The 15,272-nt window shown below is 40.8% G+C and overlaps 1 protein-coding gene across 1 annotated transcript in view; it reads right to left on the reverse strand.

The window, feature by feature from the left end:
- Positions 1-10,952, reverse strand: part of JAK2 (Janus kinase 2) — a 97,774-nt gene extending 86,822 nt beyond the window's left edge. Inside the window, exons 1-2 of the mRNA XM_086479048.1 lie at positions 10,911-10,952; positions 10,010-10,124 (exon numbers count right to left, since the gene is read on the reverse strand). The gene's annotated coding sequence lies outside the window, so the exon portion shown is untranslated. The remainder of the gene's footprint in view (positions 1-10,009; positions 10,125-10,910) is intronic.
- Between the last annotated feature and the right edge of the window lie 4,320 nt (positions 10,953-15,272).

The following is a 15,272-nucleotide window of genomic DNA, read 5'->3' on the forward strand; positions in this document are numbered from 1 at the left end:
TCTCTGTAACAGATTATAACAAACTAACCGTTAGATGAGAATTTCTATTTGCTTTTGAACTAGAAATAAGCAAAGATAGTTTCAACTAACAACAACATAGAGGTAATACCTGCATGCTGACTGCTTCCAAACAGATATATTTCTCAGAGGAAAACAATTAAGACAAAGATATTTTGCTTGAAAATTTGAGATTTCTTAGCATTTCTCCTTTCTCCTTTGAATTAATCTTAAATGATCAAGAAAACATCCTAACATTTTAGCTCATCTTAATTTGATAATAGAGGCAGCAACATGAAATGTAAGAAGTAATATAAAACAAAGAGCAGTGGAAACAGAAGGCAAGTGTTCTAACATTAAATATATAATTAGATTCTCAAGTACAAGAGTAAATCTCAGTATGAAATAAAATAATTTTAGGAATAAATAATACCAATAGTACAAGCTCTTATTAAACAAATTTAGATATTATTAAATGATGCCAAAAAAATGGCACACTGAATCATCATATATTTATGTTTCTCAAGGGAATAAATTTATATTCCACAATTAACTTTATTAGCAAGCCAAGAGGTTACAGAGCAATGGTTTAAAAAGGTAAATACTAAAACTAACTTGACTTGTGAACTTGTACAAGAATCCAGCTTGATAAAAAAGGCAAATTCCATCAGCATACCCTTGTAACTAGCTCTAGAAGACATTCCAGTAAAACAGAATGCATTGGTCTCAACTGGTTGAAGTTTCATGACTTGACAAAAACAAAAGGATGTAACAGTCCAAAAGTTACAGTTGGTTTAACAGTCCATGATTCTTACAGAACCAAAAGGAGTTAAAAAAAAATATATATGTATCACATGCATATAAACTATGTATAATTAAGTACTCAGCAATCTGAGGGCAAAACAGATTGATTTATTGAAATTTATTTTAAAAAGGTTCTTTTAGTTATGATTGAAATTGAAGAGAACATTTAACATAAATCACTCATTTTGCATGGGTTTCTTTAAGCTGCTGTTCTGCACATTTAATCACTGAAGCAGTCAAATAGTTCTTTGTACTAAATAGTTTTTTAATTAAACAAGACACATTATGTTGCATTTTCATGTAAGAAGCAACGGAACTTAATGTGTTCTATCTAGACTTTGAGTTTTAATTAATTACATTATGCTAACACGTTGGCTATGGTTTTCAGGACTAATTCTCACATGCTGTATTTAGAAAACTGAAATGTAACAAAAACTTATACAAAACTAAAGAAAAAAATCTACAGTTGACATGATTAAATGCAACACTTCTGAAGATACGCTACATAACCAAATAAATTTATCAAAATACATTTTACATTTCAAACTGAGCAGTTCATTAAAGAAGGGAAGCACTATAATTACAAGAACTGAACAGATTGTTTCTCATCATCTTATGGTTATTTTTATACATAAACTGGGAGAGGAACATGCTCCCAGTTCAGTTGTTGAAAAGTCTCTGACCACCTACTGCCCTGGCTTTTCTTTAGGACTATGCCAATATTCAGATCTTACTTGAAATTAAAATCCTGTGTCCAAGCCCTATCCCATCTCCCCAACATAGAAAAACCACTGACAAACAGTGGTTGGAAAAAGTTCACAGCAGAGGCCACCAACACAGTCAGGGACTGTAGTGCAAACCTTGTGAGGGCAGACTAGGGAACAGGGTCTGTTCCACCTGGAGAAGAGAAGACTTTGGGGGAACCTAACAGCAGCCCCCAGAACCATGAAGGTGGTTATTCAGAAGACAAAGCCAGGCTCTTTACAGGACAAGACGCAACAGGCCTAAGTTGAAACACAAGAGGTTCAGAGAGGATATAAGGAGAAAGTCTGTCATTCTGCGGACAGCCTAGCAGTGGATGTGCGGTCTCCATCCTTGGGAGGGTTTTACAATCTGACTGGATACAGCTTCAACGCCTGTTCTGACCTCATTACTGACCCCGCTTTTGGCAAGAATTAGGAGTACAAGCCTACCAAGGTCCCCTTTACACTAAACTGTTCTGTGATTCAATGAATACAGTATCTCTATTTAATCAAAAGTTGCATTATCTGTCTAAATTTAGGCCTTAGCAGAATTGTAATAATAACCTCCAAATTGTCTTCTTTAAAACAAACAGCAATTTAAATAAATCCTTTTCATCGATATTAACCGCCGGTCCACCCACCATCAGGGATGATATGCTCTTGTTTTCCTTCTGCGTGTCTCCTCAGTGTGAAAAGAGACCACCACTTTTCCTGGCTCCACACATATTTAACCTATTGTTTCAACAGTTTGATAAAGGGCACTCGAGGTTGCTTCCCCTTAGGCATTCTCAGCCAGAAATACTTCAGCTACATTGTGGCAAGTCGAAACAATACTGGGTTTCTTAGCCAAGATACACTTCAGTTCTGGGAGAAGGAGAAAAGTAGTTTGACACATTAACACAAAGCACAAAGTCCCCTACGTGCTGTTCAAAAGTAAAGCTTTTCCATATTTCCAGAAATGGCTTCAAGTAATCTAAATATAAAGCTGCTAAAGATGTATCACAGAAGCTGGTACGGCACTCTACAAGGCTACTGCAGGAATAAGAAACAAGGCAGACAACGCCTTCTAGCATATTATGTCATGTGGTTAACTGGCTCTAATATCAGGTAATGACAAACTGCAAATCTCCTTCCAAAAAAATCTGACTGTAAGAAATGTTATTTCACCACCTTGCACAGTCTTCTAAACACAGCATAATATCTTAAACAATAAAGAGACATCATGTATTACCAATTTACCCAAAAATTTTTACTTCAGGTTCAAGAGTTCCAAAAAAATTGTGCATCAAGACTCACAGAACCATAAAATTGACAAATATTACAATCTTTTTTTTACAAAACAAAGTAAAAACATTTCAAAATTTTAAAGTTAGTTTAAAACTCAGTTTTGTGAGTTCACAGGCAAAAACACTGATAAGCTATCGGTCTGAGCAAGTGGCAGAGCTCTTAGAAAACGTACTTGGAAAAGTACCAAAGCCCAAGAAAATTATGGTAGCGTTTAAGTCTGCTGCAGTCTAAAGATACCGTTCTAAACACTATTAATATACCTGAATCAGCTCGGGTAGCAAAAGCAGCATGAAGTTTTCAGTGTCCTGTGCAATTTACACTGCTGTGGCTTCCAGCTGCTGACATATGAGCTTGTTCAGGTACATTTATGTTTCACACGCAACTATATTAGACATAGCTGCAAATTGATTTGTTTCTGACTTATACTGGTGTAATCTCATTAACCTCAACCAAATAAACCTCCAGGTTTATTTATTCTCCACTTTGACCCGGGTCTATTTCATCACACTGCTTTTACATCTGCCAATGCATAACAATGAAAAGTGAAGATTCCAGCTCATTTTCTACACTCACCTTGCATAGGGCCCATAAGTCCTACAAACAGTTTTGCATTCTCATCATCACAAACTTAAGTCTAACATGCTTCTCCCCAACATCTGCAAGCATGCTTATTAATTGGAATTCAGTGCAACTCCATCATCCTTTCAATGGCCAGAACACCATTCTAGCATGCTAGGCTCCAGTTTTAGGGATCAACAGACTCATAGGAATACAATATCCAAATATTAGCCAGCTACCTTGAAATCACCTTTAACTGAAGCCAGGTTAAGACAAAAGAAATATTTATTCACAAAACTTCTGACAGACAGCATAGTCACAAAGGTTTATGAAGGCTCAGGTATAGAGCAACTGAAAGATAACCATACACCTATTTACACAGTTGTTAGAATAGTTCCAAAGTCTCAACCTTTTGGGAGCCAGCTGTTGGACTGACATATGCTTTATTGCCCACAGCTGAGGATATGAGTCTTGTGCAATCCCATGTCCTCAAATTGCGCTGGGAACCCAAAATTTCTTTTGTAGCCCTGTCCATCTTTGGGGTTATCCAGGATGTGGTTACACAACATTTTCTCTGGCACTGCAAGCCAGCTTAAGAAGTTACCCTGTCCATTCCCCTTCCCCCGTGCCACTTGTTCCAAAAGAGAATTAAAAAAAAACCCCTTAATTTTAACTTAGGTCACAGTTGTGCTACAGTTTACAGCACAGCCCTACAAAGAGCTGTTGTGTTTACAAAACCACAGGAGCAGCAAATTCCAGCGTTTGTGAGAGCCTGAGGAAAGAAACATCTTGTGCACCAGAGACAGTTTAAGAGGACATTTAGCACACATCATGAAACTACAACCTCTACCTTACTCTTAGATCTCTGGGACTTCATGGTTTATAACTCCTGACAAAAAGGCCAGAACTCTCTCTGCTTGGATTCCCACCCATTTTCCCCAGCCTTAGAAATTCTCCTGTTCCTCGGCCATCAGTTGCTAAGCTAAGTAAGCAGAAAGTCTCCTTTCTACTGCTCACACGAGCAAAACAACAAGGTATCAAAATAGAAAAAACCCAAGAGTGTCACTGTTTTAGTCAGTGCAGAAATCTGAAAATTATGCATAGAAGACAATTTCTAAATATAATAAAAATAAATCTGTTGCTTAAAAACTGCGTATTAACACTGATCTTAACACACAGAATTCAAATCTTGCACAACTAGTCTGAGACTCTAAAGAGTACAAGAACTGGCGTAAATCTGATTTTACGAGACAATAAAAACTGAAGACATTTCTATGTATATATTATTATATGGCTATAATATATTCCATATTAAAATAAAATTTCTAGTGGTTCAAAAAAGAGTCCAAAGAGAGAATCTGTAGTGCCAGTGCTGTAAAGTATGGCAAAATAGTGTCAGGTATAAGATCAGAAATGATCAGTTGTAGCCTCCAAAACCAGTTTGTACAAGTAGCAGTTTTCTCCATGTGAGGTATATTTCATAGTGAAAGGAAACGGCTTTAGCGGTTTGATGATAAAGTTGAAAAACATGCAAGCTTTCAGGTTCACCAATCCTCTTGGCAGCCTTCATGCCACCTAGAAAATGGAAACAGTTTGGCTTTGTGCCCAATTTTTATTCCTTCAGCTATGAGGAAAGGGTTTTAAAGGCTTCCCTTCATTTGACTCTTTTTACTCCCTCCGCTTTCTGAGGATAACATTTTGCCTTCTTTTCCTTTGTAGACTGTAGTACTGGAATAAGAACGGGTTTCATTCCATTTGCCCGTGAGGGGATGCCCCCCCCATACAGACCAGTTGCTATTTGGCCCCGACTCCTAATTTCCAAGTGCACAGGAGTACTCCTTCATATAGGCAGGATGCAACAAACACATAAGCAGCTTTATCACCCCTCTGCATTTTGGCAACCTTTTGCTCCTTTGCTTCAGAGAGAAATATATAGAGAGACAGGGATTGCTCTCACTTGCAACTGTAGTATGGTTAACTGATGAGCAAACATAATACAATATTGCTACATTTTGCAGAACCAGCACCAAACATTAAAGAGTGTCAGAACTCCCCACAACTGGAAATGCTGCAAAACAGAAGGTTTTTGCAGGTTTATGTTGACTACTGTAGTACGCAGTGCACCAACTATACCAGACATAACAGACTATTTTTTTCTGAACATCATCCTCCAAACATGAACCCTCACTTGAAAGCTGTATTTTTAAAAGGCTTTTGTCTTTATAACCTCAGAGCCTCCTATGTTATTTTACTATCTTAATAGGTTTCTAAAGCACCTTTTTAACTCACAAAACCCCCTCTTTTATTAAAAATTAATGGTTATTTTCCAATAGCCTTTGTCCTCAAATGTTCTTGCATTAGTCTCTTAGTGAAGTTTTACCTAATATATTCAGTAAAACTCAGACACCACCTGCGTCCCTATCTCTGTAACTGAGTCCATGCAAGCAGTCCCATAATTTCATGTGGAAGTTAACAGGGCTCCCAATCTAAATGCACTTGAACAACTGAGGCCTCTCAAAATTGTTCGAGAAATACAGGTACCAGATTTACTGTATACTTATATGTAACAAGATTAGACACTTAAAAGTCAAACTTTTTCTTACTTCAAAAATATCTCACAGTGCTGGAAACACAGGCTGTAGCACAACACATCGAAGAATGATGAACATTTTGCTCCAAACTACAAAATCCCAGTAGTCACAAAGACTAACGGAGAACAAAGACTGAAAATATTCATTTAAAGCATACCAGAGATGTTTTTAAAGATCTACTTCATATACATGTAAAGCGTGAATCCTAGACTAATAAATGTTAACACTATTACTCTAAAATATTAAAACCCAAGAATCTCCAATTTCTTGTCCCCATAACCTTGGTTTTGGGAACAGGATGACTTTGTTTCTGTAAAAAAGTCTCACAAACTGATTTCAACTAATTTGATAATTACTGTTATTAAAGGCTACAAAAAAAGAAATCATCAAGACAAAAACCCACATTTTTTAATTCTTGGTCATACATGCAAATAACTTGAATCACATCACTTTGAACACATAAAAGATATTCATTTATTTAAAAACACTTGTAAAAGATTCTCTTAAACCCTGAAGTCTACTGCAACTGCTTGAGCACATAAACAAGATGATAAAGGGAATATCTGCTAAGATAGCTCCACTAGACTGTCAATAAAATAAATTTACATCACTAACAACACATAGTTCAAGAATTGAGGTAAACATCAGAAAAGTTTCCAAATGGGTATGCACATGGAGCAAGAAATACCACACTATACACAGTTATGCAAGCATACAAGCACTTTCAAAGTCCCAGCCCAAGTAATCAATCTTCAGTTTAATCAGTCCATAAAATGCTCCAGCTCCACTACCTAGGCCCGACACTGAATATACTTTTCAGCTTTCTAGTAAGTACTGAACAGCAACCTAAAAACAACTTTGGTGTTAACAACCAGTTAACATTAGATTTGAGCAAGATCAAAACTGAGAGCTAGCCAAGCGAAAAAACAGAGGACAGATAACATTTGATGTCAACAAATACAAAATAATAAACTCTTGAAATAGTAATAATAACTTGCAGCTATTCCCACAAGGCATTGAATTTTAAGCCAAATGTAAGCAGATAAACAAAATAACCATGCACAGGATGTGCAGCTCAACACAATCTCTGCTTAATATAGGCACACACTAGACAAGAAACAAACTGTTCCAATGAACAAAGAATGGGATCGAAAACATTTTCATTTCACCTGGAAAATTGTCTTTTGTGACATCACAGAAAACAAACCAGAATAAATTCATATTTATCTGAGCTATGGACAAATACTAAACATACCAGGAAAAAACAAAACAAGACAAAACAAAAACAAAACAGACAAAAGCCCAGAAGAAGGGACAGAGGGATGGAAAATCAAAACATCAAGAGCTAATGCCGCTCTTCCTAATACAAGGAAATGTTCAACCACGGTTAAAAAGCAACCTACTAACAACAAAAGGAACTGTGTAATACTACTGTGGAAGTCACTGCCAAAGACATAGATGCAAGGACAACTCATATCATAAAAGGACAATGCTTGTATTGATTTTAAATCAATGGTTGGCTGCACCACATTGGATTTTTTTTTTCTACAAGTCAGATACAAATATTCAAGTTTGACCGTGTGATACAGTGACCAAAATCAGATGGACAACTACTTTCCAGGCAAGTCATTCTACTTGGTCTACTCCAGAAGTACTTCGATTTTCCTCCACAGAAAACTGCTTTCTAGCACAGGTCAACAGGACAGAAAGCAAGCTAGGAAGTACTTTTAAAGATCAAATCAGCTGTACCTCAATATCCACGACAACACAAGGGGATTAATCATTGTCCATAAGAATCAGATCTCTCTGCATTCAGTACTGCACAGTCCACAGAGCTTAAGGCTTCAGTGAGGCATCACCTTCTTTCTTCCAGCACCTCACAGGTTGCAACTGATAGCAACAAGGTATCTTACACTTGTACCTTGTAGCTCTCACTGTATCACAAGGCATATAACCCATTTAAATGATACATAAAATGTACTCTAGATCAATACAGCATGCAGCAAAAAGCACCTATTTGTATACGGCAAATAAAATTGATTACAGTTCTTCCAGCAGAACTACTATAAAGAAGCTTCACTGTATATACACAGTTTTGTTGTTTCTCAAGTCTCCATAAAGACAGATCTACCTTATGGAATAATCTTTCTCATATCCAGAAATTCAAGAAAGCTCATTTACCTTCTGCTAAAGAAATCACATTTGAAACAAGTTAGAGAAATACAAATGCAAGCATGAGCTCAAATGTTGACTCAGATCTTGCTAGTCTCTCTCATATTAGTCATCTGCTCGTGCAGAGAACCCTGTGGGTGGACATATGAATTCATATGGAACCCACTGAAATCAGTGCACAGCCAGGGTCAGAGGCTTTGAAACAGCAGCTCTATTAAGTTAAATGGAAAAAAATGTAACTGCGTATCGCCTAATAACACTGTTAATACTTGCATACAAGCTTAAGTAAAAAGAAGGGGGAGTGTTATAACAGAACTGCTAGCCTATAATAGCATAGTAGTACTAGGACAGGATAATTCGGGTTGAAAGGCACCTCTGGAGGTCATATAGTTCAACCTTCTACTCAAACCTCCAGTCATTTTTATAAAAAAGCCATGAGGTTTTGATTGCCTTCTTCCAAATGGTGCTTTTTCAAAACACCATTAAAACTTTTTTTTTTTTTAAATTATTGCCTGTTTAATTACGTTAACCTGCATCTTAATGAAAGTTCTGTAACTTTTGATAGCAGTTCCCTTTTATCCGTAACTAACACCATTTAATTAAAGTATCTGTTTAACATTACTTTATTTCTGAATCTTGTTTATTTTAATTCCCTCTTCAGGTTCTTCCAGTCGAGATGCTAGATTATTTCCTGTAACTGGAAACATCACTTAGCTTTTTGTTTACGTAAGGCCACACTGTAAAAATGCCACAGAGCTGAGACAAGGAGACCAAGGGCAAAAATGACAACCCACTCAGTAACTGCTTTTCTTACAATTTCAGCAAGAACGTGCCATTGCCAGTACAAGATGGCAGTGACATTCACTTCAGTAGTACTCTGTGGTCATGCATAACATCAACTCCACATAGTTTGGAAATGGTTATTCTATGGAGATTTCAGCTTTGTTTTTTATTAGCCCAGTCACCACTCTTTAACGGCTACATGTGACAAGCAGCAGCAGTCTCCTTTCATTTTCCATTCTGCAGTTGCAGTCAATCTGATTTGATCAAGAATGTTGAACCATTTTCTGCATTCTGCAAAATTCTTGCCCATGAAAATTTCCCCTCCCGGCAATAAGTACTACTTCCCTATGTCACTGTCCTGTGTGCTGTTGGCACTTACAAATATGAAAAACTCTGTAAATTGCTCAGACTTAAGGCTTCTCTGGAAAGCACACCACTGCTTAAAATCCCTATTATTTCACACTATAATGCTGAAGTTGTTTACTACAAAATTCTCCACTCTACACCACTTAAGACACATGGGACTCATTCTCACCAAGCAGAAGACAGTGATGGCTACTGTGTTCCTACTGAATCCTCAAATTACTGTCACCAACCCTAAGAAGGGAAGAAAAATGGGCATGCCCCAGGAACGTCACTACGGTATCACTCCCACATCAATTACAAGACTGGGCAGAAGGAAAGAAAAAAAAGTTAATCCATAAAACTGACCTAAACTACCCTTTTTAACTGCACATAATCTCTCCACAGTCTCCCATCAATATTGATTTTCCATAAAATACAAACTTTAGAAATATTTCTCTTACTTAAACTACATATATATTAAATCTGACTAACAACAGAACTAATGGAGAAGTAGACGACAAACTGGAAAGTTGTACAAGGCTATGATGTCAGAAACACGGACCATTAAGCAACTCATCTCAAGTGCAAAATGGCATTTGAAAGTGTAAGTAGCCATTACAGCCTTCCCAGTTACGTCTCACTCTGCCCAACAACCAAAAAGAATATAGTTTATGTCTCTCCAGCAACAAATAATTTATGAATAACGAAAGCAAGGGGTTATTTTCTAACCTGTCACAGACTGCAGAGATGAGGAAATTTGAAGACAGAGCTGATCAGACTTCTAATCAGACTTCAGTTGCACACACACAAAAAATTCTGAAGAAGTTGTATCCGCAATTCTTTTCTAATTAAAAAAAAAAAAAAAAAAAAAGTAGTGTGAAAATAATCCATAACTCATATCTAAGGGAACACTTCTCCACCCAGGAGCAAATTCAGTACAGACGCACGGAGGAGAAACACAGATGTTTCTGTGACTGTTTGCCCTCTTTCTGTAATAAATGTCTTTTTTTTTTTTTTTTTTTTTTTCGCTAGCAGCACAAATAAGTATTCTCGAGGAAGTTCTCCAGCAATACACAGCACCTTCGCTGAGCTGCTGCAGCCAGCGGAGGGGCGGCGGACTTCCAGCTCCGCTGCCGGTCCCGCCAGACCTGGCCCGGCCAGCCTCCTGGGAGCATCGTTCTCGGCGGGAGGCACGCAGGAGCGACCCGTACACACCCCGCCAGGCAAGGGGGCCTTCCGTGCCGACCGGGAACCCCCCTGCCCCGCGCCCGCCCCAGGCACGGCCGCAGAGTGGCGGCTGTCCCGCCGAGGGCTGCCCACCGCCCCCGCGGGGCCCCGCCGCCGCCGCTGCGTTGCCTAGCGCCAGCCCCGCCGCGCACCCACGCCCTCTCGGCCCCCCGCACTCGCACGCCGCGGGGTCCGGGCCGGGGCAGCCGCCAACGGCGGCTGTGGGGCCGGCCGGCAGAGCTCCCCGTCGGCGGGACGGGACGCGGGACACGCCGAGGCGTAGCCACCACCCCGGCCGCCCGCCTACCCCCCCCCCCCCCCGCTCACCGCCCACCACCCCCACCCCGGCCCCGGCCGTTGTGGCCAGAGGGCAGCGGCCGCGGAGGGCGCTGGCCCCACTCACCCGGCGGCGGCCGGGCAGACCGGCGAGCGCAGGAGGCTTCCCCCTCGGCGCCCGCTCTCTCGCCATGCACGGCGCCGGGGGACGCGGCGGCGGCGGCGGCGTGCCAAGCCGCGCTCTGCCCGCTGCCTCCGCGCGCCCGCCCCGCCCTCCCCGCGCGCGGGGGGAGCGGAGGGGGAGGGGCGGGGTAGCCGCCCTCTCGCTGGGCGGGACGCGAGCCGCGAGGCTCCTGCAGGCTGCGTCATTACGCAGCTGCTAGGTGACGCGCAGGGCGTGGGGGGGTCGGGGCCCTGGCTCGGCCGGCGGGCGCGGGGTGGGGCGGTCCTGCGCGCCCCGGCCGGAGCGGCGCCGCGGGGAGAGGCGGCCCCTCGGCGGGCCTCCGCGGCGGCGGGGAGCCACTCGCCTCGTGGAAGCCGTCCCGGGGGCCGGTCGTCAGCCCCGTCGGCTGCCGGCAGCGCTGCGACCGCAGGGCGAGCGCAGAGCAGCCGGCTCGTGCGGGCGGCAGGCTCCCTGGCAGGCACTGGAGGGGGCTCCAGGGGTGTGTAAATGCGGGAAGGGGAACCTCCTCCGAGCAGGCGGCTGCTTCTTTCAGCCCCCTTCTCCGCCCCGCGGTCAGTGCAGGGAACAAGGGCTTGTTGTCTCCCACAAGTTTCCGTCTGCCCTCACCAGTGGGAGCCGCTGTGAGGTGAACCCTAAAGCGAGGCAAGGCGTCTCGGACCAGCCAGCGCCGCTCGGAGGGACAGACCTTGCCTTGTTCAGCCGTGGTAAACGCAAGCAGCGTATCTTCGCGGTGGTCTCCCTTCACGGTAGTGTGTGTGTTAGTTGGGCCAAAAGAGAAACGCACAGGGATTTAAGCAGTGCGTGTGTGTGCTGGTTCGGCCCGAGCTCCCAGGAATTACTGCACGGTTCTAACCTTGCAAATGCACGCTTTTCTGTAACTTCTTACCTGATGAGTTTGTGCCTTATTTTCTTTTCCGTGGCAAGTAAACATGCTACATCTGAAAGCTCTGGAACTAGGTTGTCTCTCACAGATGAGCAAAAAGAAAAAGCTCGACTGTTGACCTGAAGAGGTGATGAGTTAAGGAAAGGACACCAGAGTCGGAGGACTTGATCTAGAGATACCACTGTGAAGACACTATCCAGGAGACAAAGGAAGAACAAGTTGGGACAAGGAAGAAGCATTACATTAAAAGCAATGTAAAAGTTTGGTAGATGATGAGTCTCAAAACTACCAACAGACTTGTGCTCATAACTTTCAGTGATTTCAAAGCAAGCTGTTAACTGTCAGCTGACAACTTGGTACTGTCAAAGACAATACCATTCTTTAAAGACAAGATAATTACTGTCACTTCTAGAGTGCTATATGTGGATTTTTACTCTTTGTGCAAAAAGAAAAGAGTATGCCCATGTCATATAACATCATCTTTCAGTATACAAAATCTAGGCCAATTCAGAACTAGAACTTAACTTGATTTCTACATTGCTTTGCATATTTGGTTTACTGAAACATGTCATTTAAAGGATACCTGGTGATTTTGAAATAAAGTCAGTTACAGCATGTTTTCTTCTAGTATATCTCATCCCTGATTTCACTGAAAGTTTCTGTGTATTACATCCTCCAAAAATCTGCTTTTCATTTTTCATGTCTCTCCAGGCTGCAATGTGGAAAACTCAGCCAAGCACATACTGCAGTGACACTGAAACCTTCTCGCAAACAGGGAAAGGAAACAAATTGCAAAATAAAAGTGTTCCCCAAATGCCTCCCAAATATAATCACCTAGTATAGCACTGGTATCCAGACCCCTTAAAAGACTAGGAGAGTAGTGTACAATGTTGGTTATGCTCAATGCATATCTAAGACTCTGCTCACCAAGATCTCTGTGGACAGAACCCTGCAAATGCAAAGAATTCCACTGAAATAGGTGGGAAATCCTTATATTATTAAGTTTCAACATTTTGTCACGGTCAGGTTTAGTTGGAGCTGCAAAACTTGCCAAACTCTTGGCTGATAAAGCATGCCATCAGTTGACAAGATTGTGAAAGTCCAATCTGCGTTAGGACTCCGAATATTACAGCCTATGTAATGGTACCAGGCATTTTTACCTTTGTTTTGTCATGTGTTGTAATTGGTTTAAACACATTTTAGCATAGTCTAGGAAGAAACACTGTTCTCCTATGAAATATTCTTTTTTACTTGTCTGTTCAGGGTTGTTCTTTACTTTCAACAGTGTTCCTACTACTCTGTTAATTTTTAACAAGTCCTTTCAAAGGCATCTGCACCCAAGAACTGTTAACATCTCAGATTTGCATCTTATTACTATTTAAGCATCCCCCTTTCCTTTTTCTTTGCTAAATGACCATACACAGGCTCCGTACATTTGCATCTTAATAATAAGCCTGGGTGCAAGTGTCAGCCTGTGACACACGGGAACTTAAAAGGGTTGAAGTATTACTTACCCAGATCCTGTTTACACGTTTCATTTCATATATTCACAAGATGTCAAACACAAATATGTGTAGGGTGTAGTAACACAGGTGTAACCACAGAATCCTAAATTAAATAGGGATGTAAAACACTAAAATTAGTAAACATACCCCCAAATAATGCACAAAAATACCACTAATTATACACGAAACATGATTTTTACAACTGTTGTAACAACTTCCTTTCAGAGTTAATTTGCTTTTCAAAGCAGGTTACAAAACTGTGCAAAAGGCTTAGTTTTACTTTCTTGATTACCTGTTTTCCAACTTCTGAGACTAGCATACACACCAGGAAATAGATTTTGTTTCATTTTCATATTCAAACAGCTAAAAATGATAGAAGCCATTTTGTTGTAGTTACTTCAGAAATTCTCATAGTTGGATTTAGATTTATCATTTTCAGCTGAAATTAAAATCAAAGCACATTTTATATTCAGGATGGGTGGATTATCTGCAAAATCTTCACGAATTAGAACAAGGCTAAGGAAATGACTCGTCAAATCTATGAAGTCAAACTGTCTGCATGTATTTCACTTTTTGTTCTACTTTGTCAAAGACTTAATGTTTAAAGATAAGTGCATATGTTGTAAGAGTTTTTATTCTTCTCTTTGCATAGGCCCAGCCTTAGAGAAAAACATATTTTGGTTGAAAAAACATGCTTTTTCTTTAAATATATGGCACAAAGAACATTCCTGAAGGAAATTTTTTTATTATTTAAAGTCATTCTCTGAAACCTATTTCCTTGAGCAAATACCTCCTTCCTGGAGGAGAAAAGAGGAACAAGCGCCTGTAAATATAGGTTTGCATGTGATTCAGCTCCTGAAAGACACACTTCTAATTCATCCACTTTGGAAAACAAAAAAAAAAGCAAGCTAACTGTTGGTTTGAGTGTCCCAATGGTAAGCCTAAGTTTGTCCGCTTCTAGACATTCCCTTGATAACTGTTCCTCTGAGAGACAGCACCTAGAAAAATGCCGAAGTGTATTTCTACAAGACTGTTTTTTGGAGCGTATACCTAAGAATGCAATATACCCCAGACACTAAATTCTAACAGCCCCCTGTGTTCTTGATCAGGTACAAAGTGTTGCATCATACAACAATCCCAGAAGAAAAATTTAAGAAAAAGAAAACCCCAGCAAAGCCCACAAGAAAAACAAAACAAAAAACCAAAAAGAACCCCACAAGAACAGGCATCAGTTCAATTGCTGAGCCACTGAAAAGCACTCAGTCACTAATGCAGTACAAAGACTTCAACAAACTAGAGAGGAATAACATCAGATAATGGTCCCCCCTTCCCAGTATCCATAAAAGCCATATTTCCCTTCCACAGCATCCTCCAGGGGCCAGGTAAGTGGCCTCTTTCCAACAGCTCTCTGGCATTCCCTCCAAGCGGTACAAGGACAAGACAGCAAAGAAGTCCACTTTATAGCTTACAGTGATCAGGCATAGTGCTCTACCTGACAGATTCTTGGTTTGTATGGTGGGGGTGTGTGTGCCAGATGTGCAGTGCCAGTAACACTTGGGTTAAAAAAAGATGACATAGTGGTATTGCTGTATTGCTTATCTATATTGTTAGCATATACACAGATCAACCACATGCAGTGCACAAGATTTTCATCTGTATCTTTCAAATTTGAGTTATTCTGGTTTTGTTAGTTTCAACAGTTTCTGATACATTTTCTGCAAATAGAGAAAGATTTTTTTTTGTTTACACTTTAGTGAAGCTGATTGCCTCATGTGAACTGCAATGCCCACACCGATCTCCACACCAGAATGAGTCAACTCTGTGCAGCTAGCTCTCCGTGTCACACTCTCCATGGCCAACTCTGCACAGGGACAACTCTGCACAGGGACAACTCTGCACAGGGACAACTCTCCGTGG

Source organism: Leptosomus discolor, chromosome Z, assembly GCF_034619465.1.
Source record: "Leptosomus discolor isolate bLepDis1 chromosome Z, bLepDis1.hap2, whole genome shotgun sequence".
Taxonomy (NCBI): domain Eukaryota; kingdom Metazoa; phylum Chordata; class Aves; order Leptosomiformes; family Leptosomidae; genus Leptosomus; species Leptosomus discolor.